Source organism: Macrotis lagotis, chromosome 2, assembly GCF_037893015.1.
Source record: "Macrotis lagotis isolate mMagLag1 chromosome 2, bilby.v1.9.chrom.fasta, whole genome shotgun sequence".
Lineage (NCBI taxonomy): Eukaryota > Metazoa > Chordata > Mammalia > Peramelemorphia > Peramelidae > Macrotis > Macrotis lagotis.
The window spans coordinates 193,273,384-193,287,206 of record NC_133659.1 but is presented as its reverse complement, the minus strand read 5'-3'; the positions used below and the strand labels follow the sequence as shown (position 1 = coordinate 193,287,206).

The 13,823-nt window shown below is 35.3% G+C and overlaps 1 protein-coding gene across 2 annotated transcripts in view; it reads right to left on the bottom strand.

Moving 5' to 3' along the window:
* LOC141513908 (beta-1,4 N-acetylgalactosaminyltransferase 2-like) overlaps nucleotides 1–13,823 on the bottom strand; it is a 78,283-nt gene that overhangs the window by 51,089 nt on the left and 13,371 nt on the right. The gene's annotated exons all lie outside the window — the stretch shown is intronic.

The window sequence follows — 13,823 nt, the reverse complement described above, 5'->3', positions numbered from 1 at the left end:
AGGACTTCAAGGTATTTCTGGTGAAAAGAGTAGCGCTGAATAGAAAAATTGACTGTCAAATATAAGACTCAAGAGAAGCATAAAAAGGTAAATATGAAAGAAAAGTCATAAGAAATTCAATAAGATTAAATTGTTTATATTCTTATGTGAGAAGATGATAATTATAATTCCTAAAAACTTTCTTTGTGGCAGAGTATACATAGACAGGGCTTAAATATGAATTGATGATGATAGAATGATTGAAAAAATAAAATCAATGGGTGCTCAAGAGAAATGCACTGGGAGAAGTGGGAAGGGAGAGGAAGGATTGGGATAATTATCTAATATGGAAGAAGTATGAAAGGAAGAAAGTAGAGTGGAAGATGGAAGTAAACCCTTATTCTCATTAGAATTGACTCAGAGAAGAAATAATATAGACATTTATTTAAGCATAGAAATATATTTTTCCCTACAGAGAAGTAGAAGAGTAAAAGGAAAGAGAGGAGGGGGTAGGACTGATAAAAGGAAGAGTACATTAAGGGAGTCAGTGGTCAGAAGCAAAGCAGACTTAAGGAGGGACAGGGTTGACCAAAAAAGAGGGAGAAGGATAAACAAGGTAAAAAAATAGGATGCAAGGAAATATACAGTAATCATAATTGTGAACGTGAATGGAATCAATTGATCCATAAAAAAGAAATGCATAGAAGAATGGCTTAAAAATTAGAATCCAATAATATGTTGTATACAATAAACATACCTGAAACAGAGAGACACACAGTGAAAGTAAGAGGCCAGAGCAAAATCTGTTATGCTTCAGTTGAAGATTTAAAAAAAGGGATAAAAATCACAATCTCAGACAAAAGAAAAGCAAAATAGACCCAATTAAGAGATAAGCAGGGAAGGTACATTTACTAAAATGTATTGTAAACAATGAAATAAAACCAGTCCTAAATATATATGCAACAAATGGCATAGCCATTTCACATTCTTAAAAAAAGTTAAATGGAATCATAGGAGGAAATTGACAGTAAAAATATACTAGTGAAGGAATGTAACTTTCTTTTTTTTATAAATAGATAAATCTAACTACAAAAATAAAGAAGAAAGGAGTTAAGAAGATGAATAAAAATTTAGAACAGTTAGAAATGGTAGACCTCTGGAGAAAATTGAATAAAGATGAAAAGGATTATACCTTTTCCTCAGTGGTACATGATACCTACACAAAAACTGACCATGTATTAGGGCATTAAAAAAAAACACAATCAAATGAAGAAAAGCAGAAATATTAAATTCATTCTTTTCAGATCATAATACAATAAAATTATATGTAATAAAGGGTTATGGAAATTTAGATTGAAAATTAATTGGAAACTAAATAATCTCATACTAAAGAATGAGTGGATCAAAAAACAAATCATAGAGACAGTCAATTTCATTAAAGAGAATAGTAACATACCAAATGAGACAACATGTCAAAATTTATGGGATAAAGCCAAAGCAATCCTTCAGGGAAAAATTATATTTTTAAAAACTTACATTAATAAAATAGAGAAAAAAGCTCTTCAAAAAATTCAGCATGCAACTAAAAAGCTAAATTAGAAAAAGAAAAAATTTAAAATTTCTAATTAAATGCCAAATTGGAAATCCTAAAAACATCTAAGGAAAGATGCATAGAATTGAAAGTAAGAAAACCATTAAACTAATAAATAAAACTGGGAATTGGTTTATGAAAAAACCCAATAAAATTGATAAACCATTGGTTAATTTGATTTTAAAAATTTATCTTTTCACATTACTACAATAGTCTTCTTGTAAAAGTAAACATACCCCACCCCGAAGATAGAGAAACCTCAAGAAAAATAAAGTTAGAGGGGGGAAAAAGTGTGCTTCAGTCTGTAAGCTCTGTCTTTGGGATGGATAGTATTATAAGTCCATCAGAGAAGTTGCTACTGCTATAAATTCCTTTATTTTCCTCCATCCTACTCCTCCCCACACTCATCTATTCTATTCTCTCTCCCCTTTCACCCTGTCCCTCCTCAAAAATGTCTTGGATCTGACTACCCTCTCCCACAATCTTCCCTCTCTTCTATCATCTACACCTGCTCCTATCCCCCTGTCCCCTTTCTCTCATCCCTTTCCTCTCTTCTTTTCCTCTAGGGTAAGATGGATTTCTATACTCTTTTGAGTGGGTATGTTATTTCTTCTGTGAACCACTCATTCCCCCTCACCTGCCCCCCTTCCACTCCACCGCAAAAGCTTTTTCCTTGCCTCCTTTATTTTTTTTTATTTTTATTTTTTGCAAGGCAATGGGGTTAAGTGGCTTGCCCAAGGCCACATGTCTAGGTAATTATTAAGTGTCTGAGGCCAGATTTGAACTCAGGTACTCCTGACTCCAAGGCCAGTGCTCTATCCACTGTGTCACCTAACTGCCCCTTCTTGCCTCCTTTATGTGAAATATCTTAGCTCCTTCTACCTTTCCATTCCCTTTCTCCCAGTACATTCCTTTTGTGCACATTAACTCCATCTTTATAAAAAAAAATCAAAACTTCATATTCAGCTCCCTCCTATACCTTATCTAGATATAATCCTTCTATCTACCCTAATAAATGAGAAGATTCATATGAGTTATCATTTCATTCAGTATTCAACATCAATCAAATCTCTCATAATTTTCCCTTCCCATCCACCCTCTGAGTCCTGAACTTGAAGATCAAACTTTCTATTCAGCTCTGATCATTTCAACAGCAAAGTCTGAAAGTTCCCTATTTCATTGAATGTCCATCCTATCTCCCTGAAAGAGGATGTTTAGTTTTGCTGGCTAGTTAATTCTCAGTTATAATCCAGTCTTTTTTGTTTTCCAGAATATCATATTCCAAGCCCTACAATCCCTTAATGTAAATGCTGCTAAATCCTGTGCAATCTTGACTGTAGCTCCATGATATATAAATTGTTTCTTTCTGGCTGCCTGTAACATTTTTCTCCTTGACTTGGGTGTTCTTCCTGGGTGTTTTTATTTTGGGATCTCTTTCAGGAGATGATAGGTGGATTCCCTCAATTTCTATTATACCCTCTGCTTCTAGGGCATCAGGGCAATTTACCTGGAGAATTTCTTGAAAAATGAAGTCAAGGCTGTTTTCCTTGTCATAACTTTCTGGTAGCATGTAATAATTTTTAAATTATCTCTCCTGGATTAGTTTTCCAGGTCAGTTGTTTTTCCAATGAGATATTTTTCATTTTCTTCTAGTTTTTCATTATTTTGGTTTTGTTTTTATTGTTTCTTAATTTCTCACAAAGTCATCAGCTTCCCTTAGCTCCATCCTATATTTGAAGGAATTATTTTCTTCAGAGAGCTTTTTATATCTCCTTTTCCATCTGGCTAGTTCTTTTTAAGGCATTCTTCTCCTCATTGACCTTTTGGACTGCTTTTTCCATTTGATTTAAACTGGTTTTTAAGATGTTATTTTCTTCAGTATTTTTTATATCTTCTTCACCAAGCTGATAACTTGTTTTTTCTGCTAACCTTCCAAGTTATCCTTGGCAATCCCTGGAGGTCTGGAAACTGCCCACTGCCATAGATCCAGTTGCCCCCAGGGACCCAGACACACCATGGGCTGTTCCTAGATGACTAGAACCAATTTGCTCTGGTGGCCTTGGCTGCACTGTGGCCATTTCCAACCTGGTGAAGCAGAACCTTCTTGAGAATCTTCCAAATTGTCTTGGGCAGGAAAATTGTTTCACTCAGTCTTTCTATTGGTTCCACCTTCTAGAATTTGGCTAAAGTCATAATTTAAAGGCATTTGGAGTAGTCTGGGAGAAAACTTTTGGAATTTTCTGCCTTCACTCTGTCATCTTGGCTCTGATTCCCCCCACTATTACTTTGATTTTAAAAAAGAAAGAAGAAAAACAAATTACCAGTATCAAAAATGAAAAGTATAAATTTACTACCAAAGAAGCTGAACTTCAAACAGTTATTAGGAGATGTTTTGTCCAACTATATGTCATAAATTTAATAATCTAAGTGAAATGAATGCATATGTACAAAATTATATATGTCTAGAATCATATAACAGGAAATATGAAAACAATTAGAAAAAGAAATCGAATAAACCCAAAATGAGCTTTCTATGAAAAAAAATCTCCAAGATGAAATGACTTTACATGTGAATTCTTTGAAATTCTAATAGAATATGGGTCAGCTAGGTGGCTCAGTGGATAAAGCACCAGCCCTGGAGTCAGGAGTACGTGGGTCCAAATCCAGTCTCAGACACTTAATAATTACCTAGCTGTGTGGCCTTGGGCAAGCCACTTAACCCCACATGCCTTGCAAAAAACCTAAAAAAAAAAAGAAATTCTAAGAGAATAACTAATTCCAATACTGTATATAAACTATTTGGAAAACTAGCCAAAGTGGTTCTACCAAATTCCTTTTATGGCAAAAAAGTATGGTGGTAATAGCTAAACCAGAAAGAACAAAAACAGGAAAAAAACTTCCAACCAATTTCCCTAATAAATATTGATGAATAAATAGTAGCAGGGAAACTATAGCATTAAATGACAAAGTTCACACACTTTAACCAGATGAAATTTATATTAGAAATTCATGCCGGTTCAATATTAGGAAAACTATCAGCATAATTGACCATCTATCAATAACAAACCAACAGAGATTATATGATTATCTCAATAGATGCTGAAAAAACTTTTTGACAAAAAAACAACATTCATTCTTATTAAAAAACACTAGAAAGCATAAGAATTAAATGATGTTTTCCTTAAAATGATAAGTAGTATCTATCTAAACTATCAGCAAGTATTAACTGTAATGGGGATAAGCTAGATGTTTTTCCAATTAAGAATTGGGACGAAGCAAAGATGCCCATTATCACCACTATTATTCAAAATTGTGCTAGAAATGCTAGCTATAGAAATAAGAGAAGAAAATGAAATTGAAGCAATTAGCATAGCAATGAGGAAAAAAATTATTATTCTTTGCAGATGATAAGATGGTTTGCTTGGGAAATTTTAGAGAATCGACTAAAAAAACTAACTGAAGAAATTCGTAACTTTAGTAAAGTTCAGGTTGTAAAATAAAACCACACAAACCATCAGCATTTCTCTATATTGACAACAAAACACTGCAGCAAGAATTAGAAAATTTTCATTTAAAATAATTGTAGGCACACTAACTGCAATATGAATAATGAGCGTTCTGACTCCTCTTAGCAGTTCAGTGATCAAGGACATTTAGAAAATGTCATCCAGCAGAGAAAAAACGATGAAATGCAGATTGAAGCATACTATTTCTACTTTTTAAAACTCGTCTTTCTCATCCCTTTTGCTCTGATTCTTCCTTCACAATATAACTAATATGGAAATTTGTTAAACACAATTGCACATGCATAACTTATATCAGATTATTTTCTATCATGGGAGAGGGAAGGGAAGGGAGAAAGAGAGAGAAATGTGGAACTCAAAAACTTAAAAAAAGGTAAATATTGAAAAATCTTTGCATGTAATTAGAAAAAATACATTAAAAATAAAATAAAATAACTGTAGACAATATAAAATACTTGGGAGTCTACCAATAAAGATAAACCCAAGACGTATATGAATACAATTACAAAGCAGTTTTCTCACACATAAAGTCAGATCTAAACAATTGGAAAAATAGTAATTGCCTATGGATTATTGTTCATTTGTCTCAGGTGTGTCTGGCTCTTCATGACTCCATTTGAGATTTTCTTGGCAAAGATACTAGAGTGGTTTTCTATTTCCCTCTCTAGGTCATTTTATAGATGAAGAAACTAATTCAAACAAGTTTGAATAACTTGTCCAGGGTCACACAGCTAATAAGTCTAAGGTTAGATTTGAATTCAGGTCAGGAGACTCCAGGACATTATGTCATCTAGCTGTCCTTACTCATGAGAATGTCAAGTCAATATAGTAAAAATGATAAGTCTACTTAAATTAATTTACTTATTTTGTGCTACACCAATCAAACAACCAAAAATTACCATATAGAGCTAAAAAAAATAACAAAATTCATTTGGAAGAACAAAAAGTCAAGAATATTAAAGGAATCAATAAAAAAGGGAGAAAAGTGGCCCGATTATAAAACAGTAATCATCAAAACAATCTGGTGTTGGTTAAGAAATAGAATAGTGAATCAATGTAATAGATTAGGTACACAAGATGCAGTACTAAATGACCATAGTAATTTAGTATTTGATAAATGCAAAGATCCAAGCTTTTTGGAGAAAAAAAAATCGCTATTTGAGAAAAAAAGTTGGGAAACTGAAGAAGTTTGACAGAAATTAGCTAAAGATCAAATCCTTACACTATATACCAAGATAAGGTCAACATGGGTATATGATTTAAACATAAAGGGCGATATCACTAACAAATTAGGGGAGCATGGAATAGTTAACTTGTCAAATTTATGCAAAAAAAATTATGACCAAAACAAGAGTATTATCAAATGAAAAATGAATAATTTTGATTGCATTAAATTAAAAAGGGTTTGCATAAACAAAATGAATGCATTCAAGATTTGAAGAAATCTGCTGGGGGGTGGGGGAGGATCTAAAGCAAGTTTCTTCAATAAAGATTTCATTTTTCTTTAAGAACTTTTTCATATCACTTTTTTAGATGAAACTACAAATTTATTATGTTTGACTTGCTATTTCTTTTAAATATATAATAAGGCTATTGTGTAGCTTTCCTTTTTTTTTCTTCTCCCCCACCCTATAGATGGCTACCATTAGACACAAATATGTTTACATATGGAAAACCATTCTATATATATTTCTATTTATCAGTTCTTTCTTGGGACTCAAAGCACATCTTCCTTCACATGTCCTTTGTAGTTAATTGGGGTTATTAGTCAAAATGATTTAGTCATTCAAGGTTGTTCTTATAACTATTGTTTCTAGTGTTTATAATATTCTCTTGGTTCTGTTCATTTCACTCTTCATCATTTTGTGTAAGTTTATCCATGTTTTTCTAAAATCGTTGAACAACCGAGTCAAATTTATAAGAATACAAGTCATGTCTCCATTGACAAGTGGTCAAAGAATATGAATGGACAGTTTTCAGAAGAAATAATCAAAGCTATCTATAGTCATATGAAGAAATATTCTAAATCACTATTAGAGAAATGAAAAAATATAAACAACTCTGACAGCTAACACCTCATATCTACCAGACTGGCTATTATGACAGAAAAGGAAAATGACAAATGTCAGAGGAGATATGGGAAAATTGAGATACTAAAGCACCATTGGTGAAATGATGAACGAATTAATGATCGCTGGAGAACAATTTGGAACTATACCCAAAGGGCTATAAAACTGTGCCTACCCTTTGATCCAATAGTATCACTCCTAGGTCTATATCCCAAAGAGATATGAGGAAAAGGAACTATGTATTCAAAAATATTTATATAATACAAAAAGCAGTTCTTTTTGTGGTGACAAAGAATTGAAATTAAGGGGATGTCAATCAAATGGAGAATATAAATGTATGTGAGTACTATTGTGCTATAAGAAATGATGTGTAGGATACTTTTAGCAAATCCTGAAAAAACTTACATGAGTGAAGCGAATAGAACCAGAATGTTGTACACAGTAACAGCAATATAGATGAAGATCAAATGTGAATGACTTGAGCAATAATTATACAATGCTCCAAGACAATTCCAAAGGACTTATAATTAATAATGTTATCTACCTCTCTGTGGATCCACCTCTTTTGTGCCACTCTATAAGCTTACTGTCCAACATCAATGATGCTTATTAGCTAAATGGGTTTGTATGGACACAGGGAAGGCTTGAATAGCAGTGGGCTATGTCTTTTGGCTGTCTAGACATGTCTCAGAAGCCCCTGAAGCTCCATGGCACCTCCTGGGCCCTTACTTCATTAAATGATGAATGATTCTCTTCATTTTTCACCTTCAACTATTTTCTGTGCTACTCCCATCTGACTTCCTGATAAAATCAAAATTTGTTACTGGTGAATGCATCTTATCCACGCTATCCTTTGCCCTACCCCACCCCCTTTTTTTTCTGCTACAGATTATTTCATTGGCACAAATCAGGACTTGGAACTCAAAATGCTTCATTGAGTACCTGGATTCCACCAACTCCCAATATGTTATTGGCTTGAATATTCCTTACCTCTTTTCCTCCCACTATCCATGAGAGATTTATCAAGGTCTTTTGATCTTCCAAGTTAATGAAGAGCATTAGCAAGCTGACCTACAAGCCTGTAGCTATATTTGAAGGACTAGACAATGTGGTTTGTCCCCTGAAAAGGAACAGCAGGAATTCCTAGCAGTGAATCAGTGGTATTTCTTACCTTTGTTCAAATTAACACTCTTATTCTCTATGATTTCCTTGTGTTTTCTCAGGGTAAATGTCAAAAGACACTGGTGTTCCTGGGGAATATGTATCAATCTCACACACAGATTTGGAGTCAAAAGGGGTAGAAATCAGGTTCTGCCCCTTTCTAACCATGGGACCTTGAGTAAATCAAAATTGAGAAGAGGGGTTGAAATTGTTGATCTCTACAAGCCCTTCTGCTTTAAACTCATGATCCTATTGATGGGGGTTCCAGTTAATGAGCTCCCCAACATTCAGATCTGCTCTGAGTGTTCTTCTGGATGTGGTTCAGGAATTCTGGCTATGATTTAATTACTGGCTACACAGTCCTTATATCTGCTTTTGCCCAAGGCCTTTTTGTCTTCTGATAATCTATTATCAGTGCCCTTGGCTTAGGGTCATCCTTGCCCTTTTACCTTTTAAGTGAGTATGGGGATTGATCTGTCTAGAGTTTTAATCAGTTATTATCAGCACTAGGGATCTTCTTTGATGTCCAAAAGTCCTCCTTAACAAGCACATTTATGACTTAATTATAAATTCTGTCCCTTCTAATTGTCCCTTGGTGACCTTAACTTCTGACATCCAGATCTACTTCAAAAGTATTTATCTGAGATTATTTTTTTCCTTCTTCCTTCTTTTCTCCCTATATAAATGAGAATATGTCAGATCCCTCTTTGATAGAATATTTCCCAACTCTCAATTTACTGGCCATCACAGTGCTCAATAAAATGGCAACTTGCCTGCACCTCATGAATTCTTTCTCAGACACCCAACACTGAACCCCAATATTTTAGAGATGTGAACTCCAACACTGATCTTTCTACCACTTTTTGGCCTGAAAAATGGCCAGAAAAAAATTATGATCTGAATTCTAGTGAAGGCCCAAGCACAAGTAATACCTGGTCTAATTCAGTGATACTGGACTTCTTGATGATCTCCAGACACTACATTCTATCTTCTGCTGCCTTTTTTTTCACTGACCAAACCCAAACCTGAAACACTCTTCCCTTTTTAACTCTGCCTCCTGCTTCCCTGAAATTCAAGACTCAGATCAAATTTCATTTTTTACAAGAGGTTTTTCTTGGCTTCTTCCACTACTAGTGCTTTCTCCTCTAAAATAACCTCTACCAGAAACTCCATGCCCCAGGTCCAAAAGCCTGGCAGCAGTAGATCTCTTTATAACTATGATGGTGGGGTTATAGATCTAGAGCCAGACATCCCGGAGAATGAAGGCAAGTGGGCTTTAGGAAGCATTGCTAACAATAAGGCTGGTGGAGGTGATAGAATTCCAACTGAGCTAATTACAATTCTAAAAAATGATACTGTTGGGGTGGTTAGGTGGCACAGTGGATAGAGCACTGGCCTTGGAGTCAGTGTACCTGAGTTCAAATCTGGCCTCAGACACTTAATAATTACCTAGCTGTGTGGCCTTGGGCAAGCTACTTAACCCCATTGCCTTGAAAAAAAAATCTAATAAATAAATAAATGAATGAATGAATGAATGAATGAATGAATGAATGAATAAGCAAATAAATAAGCAAATAAGCAAATAAATAAATAATGATACTGTTAAAGTTTTCCTGGTAAATTTAGAAAATTCACCAGTGACTATTGGTTTAGAAAAGATCAATCTGCATCTCAGTCCTAAAGAAGAGCAATACCAGAGAAGGTATATTACACTTTTCCCACATGGCAAGAGACAAATGTAATCTTTTCCTTTCTTTGTATTGTTCCTTACAAGCAAACCCCTTATAAACAAGGAATGTACCTAAGGCAAATAGGTACTCTGTTAATCTTTTGACTCTGTACTAGTCAACTATGTAATCTTATGTAAGCTAGTGTCTCCAAGTTATCTCACAAGTCTCCTAGTTATACTTCATAAATTCCTTAAGGCTACTTTGTGTTAACAAAGCTCCGAACTCCCAGTCAGCTGACACCTTCAGCTAAAATATTATAAATTCATTTTTGGTTTCGTTTTGTTTTGTTTTTGCAAGGCAGTGGCAGGGGGTAGTCCAGGGCTAGTGCTCTCTCCATTAGGCCACCTCGCTGCCCCCTGTACTACAAATTCTTAACCTTAATTTAAGAATTTAAAGTTAATCTATAACCTCGAACTCCTGCAGAACTTTGTAGGGACACAACCTTATGTTATGTAATAAATCACTCCTTAATCTGTCTAGTACCACTCTAATCCCTCCCCTAACTCCTCCTTGCATAGGAGGTGGGCTTCATTTTCTATAAGAGCTCTCTGTACAGCTTCTCCAAATTGCTGAATTTAGTTGATTTTAGTTAATCAGTCTGGCTGTTTAGTTACAGTTGTATTTCTTTCCCCTCCCCCCCCTTCCCCATACTTATCTGATCAAAGTTCTCACCAACCCAGTTTGTAGTTGTTTCTTTCTTTGCTTTAATTTACAATCTTCTTAAAAATTCACCCTCTTTACCTTGCTAAAGAACTTGTCTGTGTCAGATTGAGCTGGATACTGGAATGTTCTGAAGATAGAAGTGAGACAATGGAGAATTCATATCTCTAAGATGTGGGCTACAGACAGCATGACAAAGAGTATTAAATAAGAGGAAATAGAAGAGAGGCCTTTATTGACAAAAGACTTAACAAAGAAAGAACTGAAAAGAAGACATCTTCAATTCAAAGCAAAAGCTAATTCCTTAAACCAAAAGGGAGAGCAGAAACACATTTTCCACATGTTTTGACTTCTGGAAGTTTGTCAGTTCCCTTTCCATCTATATGGTAAAAGGCATGTACAATTTTTTGCATGTTCCTCCACTGTCTTCCTCCATTAGAATGGGAACATCTATCTGCTCCACGTCTGAGTTTTCACCTTCCTTTGTATCCCCAGCACTTTAGTACAGTGCCTCACACATACTAAGTATTTTATACTGCTGCTCTTCCCCTAACCCTAGATAATAAAAGGAAAAATGACATCTCCAAGACTTCTAGGTCAGAGGCTATCTAGAAATTTCTAGTGAGAGTGAATGATGACTGGATTAATAAGTGAAGAGTGATTAAATGTATGTAGCCAGACCTAGTTTTTCACCCAAGCATTGATCCCAAATCACAAACAGTCAATTGGACATTTTGAACTCAGGGTGTTCAAAGCATTTCAAATTCAACATGTCTAAAACAGAATGAATGCCTCATTTTTTTTATTGCTCATCATCTTCCCCTCTTCCAAACTTTTCTATTTTTAGGCTACCATAATTTTCCCAGTTACTCAGATTTACAACCTTGGAACCATTCTTAATTCTTCACTGTCACTTACCCCACAATCCAGTTTCCAAATTTAGCTTTTTCTATCCCTGAAACACCTTTGAAACACCTTCTCTCTACTCACATAGCCATTCCTTTCATTTGGACTCTCATAATCTCATAACTGGCCTACTGAAATAGCCTCCTAATTGGTTTCCCTGCCTCAAATCTCTTCCTATTCCAACCAATCCTCTGTATGGTAGCTAAGATGATTTTCTTGAACTGTAGGTCTGATTTTGTTATCCCCATATCCAACAAACTGCACAGGTTCCCTATAATATCTAATATCAAATATACATTTCCTCTGCTTGGCATTTAAACACTTCACAATCTGATGCCATCTTTTTTTTTTCACTTATTACTCCATTTTCTGTCTCCATACTTTTGCATACCATGCCTGTAATACATTCTCCATCTCCACTTGATGAAATCCCTGGTTCCCTTCCCAAACTAACTTAAGTGATACCTTTTACATGAGACCATTCCTGCTGCCTCCATCTTCTGGTACTTCCCTCCACCACAAGTTTATATGTGTTTGTCCTTAATTTTTGAAGACCACCACATCAGGGAAGTGATGCCATGACAAGCACATGAATTTGGATTTGAACGAAGGAGGTTGTGCTAAGTCACCAGCCTCATTTTCTCTTCCAGAACCATCTGGGTCCAGTGGCCAGAAATGAATCAGGAGACTGGATGCAAGGCAATCAGGATTAAGTGACTTGCCCAAAGTTACATAGCTAATAAGTGGTAAGTGTCTGAGGTTGGATTCAAACTCCCATACTCCTGAATCTAAGGCCAATGCTCTATCCACTGCACCCCCTAGCTACTCCCACCACAAGATTAACTTATTTCTTTCTGTGTATATGAAAGAGAGACATAAATCTTTTTGTGAAAATCAGTTGCTGAGTTGTCTGCATTGGGACAAAGGTTGACACAGAATTCAAAGAGAAGCAGTTATAAGTTGAATCTGATGGAGTTCTGATACAACAGTTGCTTATTTTAATAGGACAAACTATAGAGTGCTGTAGTGAATGAAGAAGAATGCAGAATGCTTCAGTTAGCTGCTGCATATGAAGAATTAAAGAATTAGATCACTTTTAGGATGTATGGATGTCAGAACTGTTCTTTGCTTAAAGGACAAATATACTTTGCTTGATCAAAGACAGCAGAAAATCATTTTTTACTAACTATTCGTTAAGGTGGGGTAAATCACAGGAAACCCAGCAAGATTAAAAAAAGTGAAAGGAAAAATTGTGTTAGAGACCATAACCCCATCTCTGTACTGACACTAGATGCTAAGCCAATTAATTTACCAATTAGAGTCAGACTCCTCTCCACAGTTACATAATGCTGAAAGGATGAAGGAAGAGAGAAAATGTACTATGTTCTCTATTATAATTTGCTGCTAGAAAGATGGATAATAAGGAGTAGGGAGCATATACTTTGCTACTTAGTTGTGTTTTTCTGCTGAGACTAAGAAGTAAAAAAGGTCAGAATCTATTACTCTGCATTGCTACTTGTTGCTCAGAGGTAGAAGAGAATAATCCTGAGAAATCAGTTTTCTTTTTTTCTAAACATAATTCTAAAAGTCATTGCCTTTTTCTAAAAGAGTGTAACATGTGGCAGCTAGGTGGCGTAGTGGATAAAGCACCGGCCTTGGAGTCAGGAGTACCTGGGTTCAAATCCGGTCTCAGACACTTAATAATTACCTAGCTGTGTGGCCTTGGGCAAGCCACTTAACCCCATTTGCCTTGCCAAAAAAAAAAAACCTAAAAAAAAAAATAAAAGAGTGTAACACTACTTTAACTGAAGGGCATCAGGTAAGCCTGAATCTGGAAGTGATAGATACTACAGTGGCTATTGAAGAGTAAGTGCAACTGAGAAGAACAGCTAGAAGTAGAGAATTGAAGAAATCATTCAGTAGATTGATTAGGGTGGACGAGATGCTAGTTTGAGCAAAGCAAGGTGTGGATAAATTTCAGATTATAAGTAGAATCTTCTGTTAAATACAAAAGCTACCTACATTCATTAAACACTCTTAGGAAGAGCTCTTGAAACAAGAAGAGGATAATGAAGTTTTCAGTTCCAGAGCTGTGTTATGTCAAGCTCATGGGTTTTCCTTACTCAAATCTCCCCTGTCAAGTTGGACCCACTCTTTATACAGGCACTAAGTATATTGGCAGAAGGGTATGAACCAGCTTTAT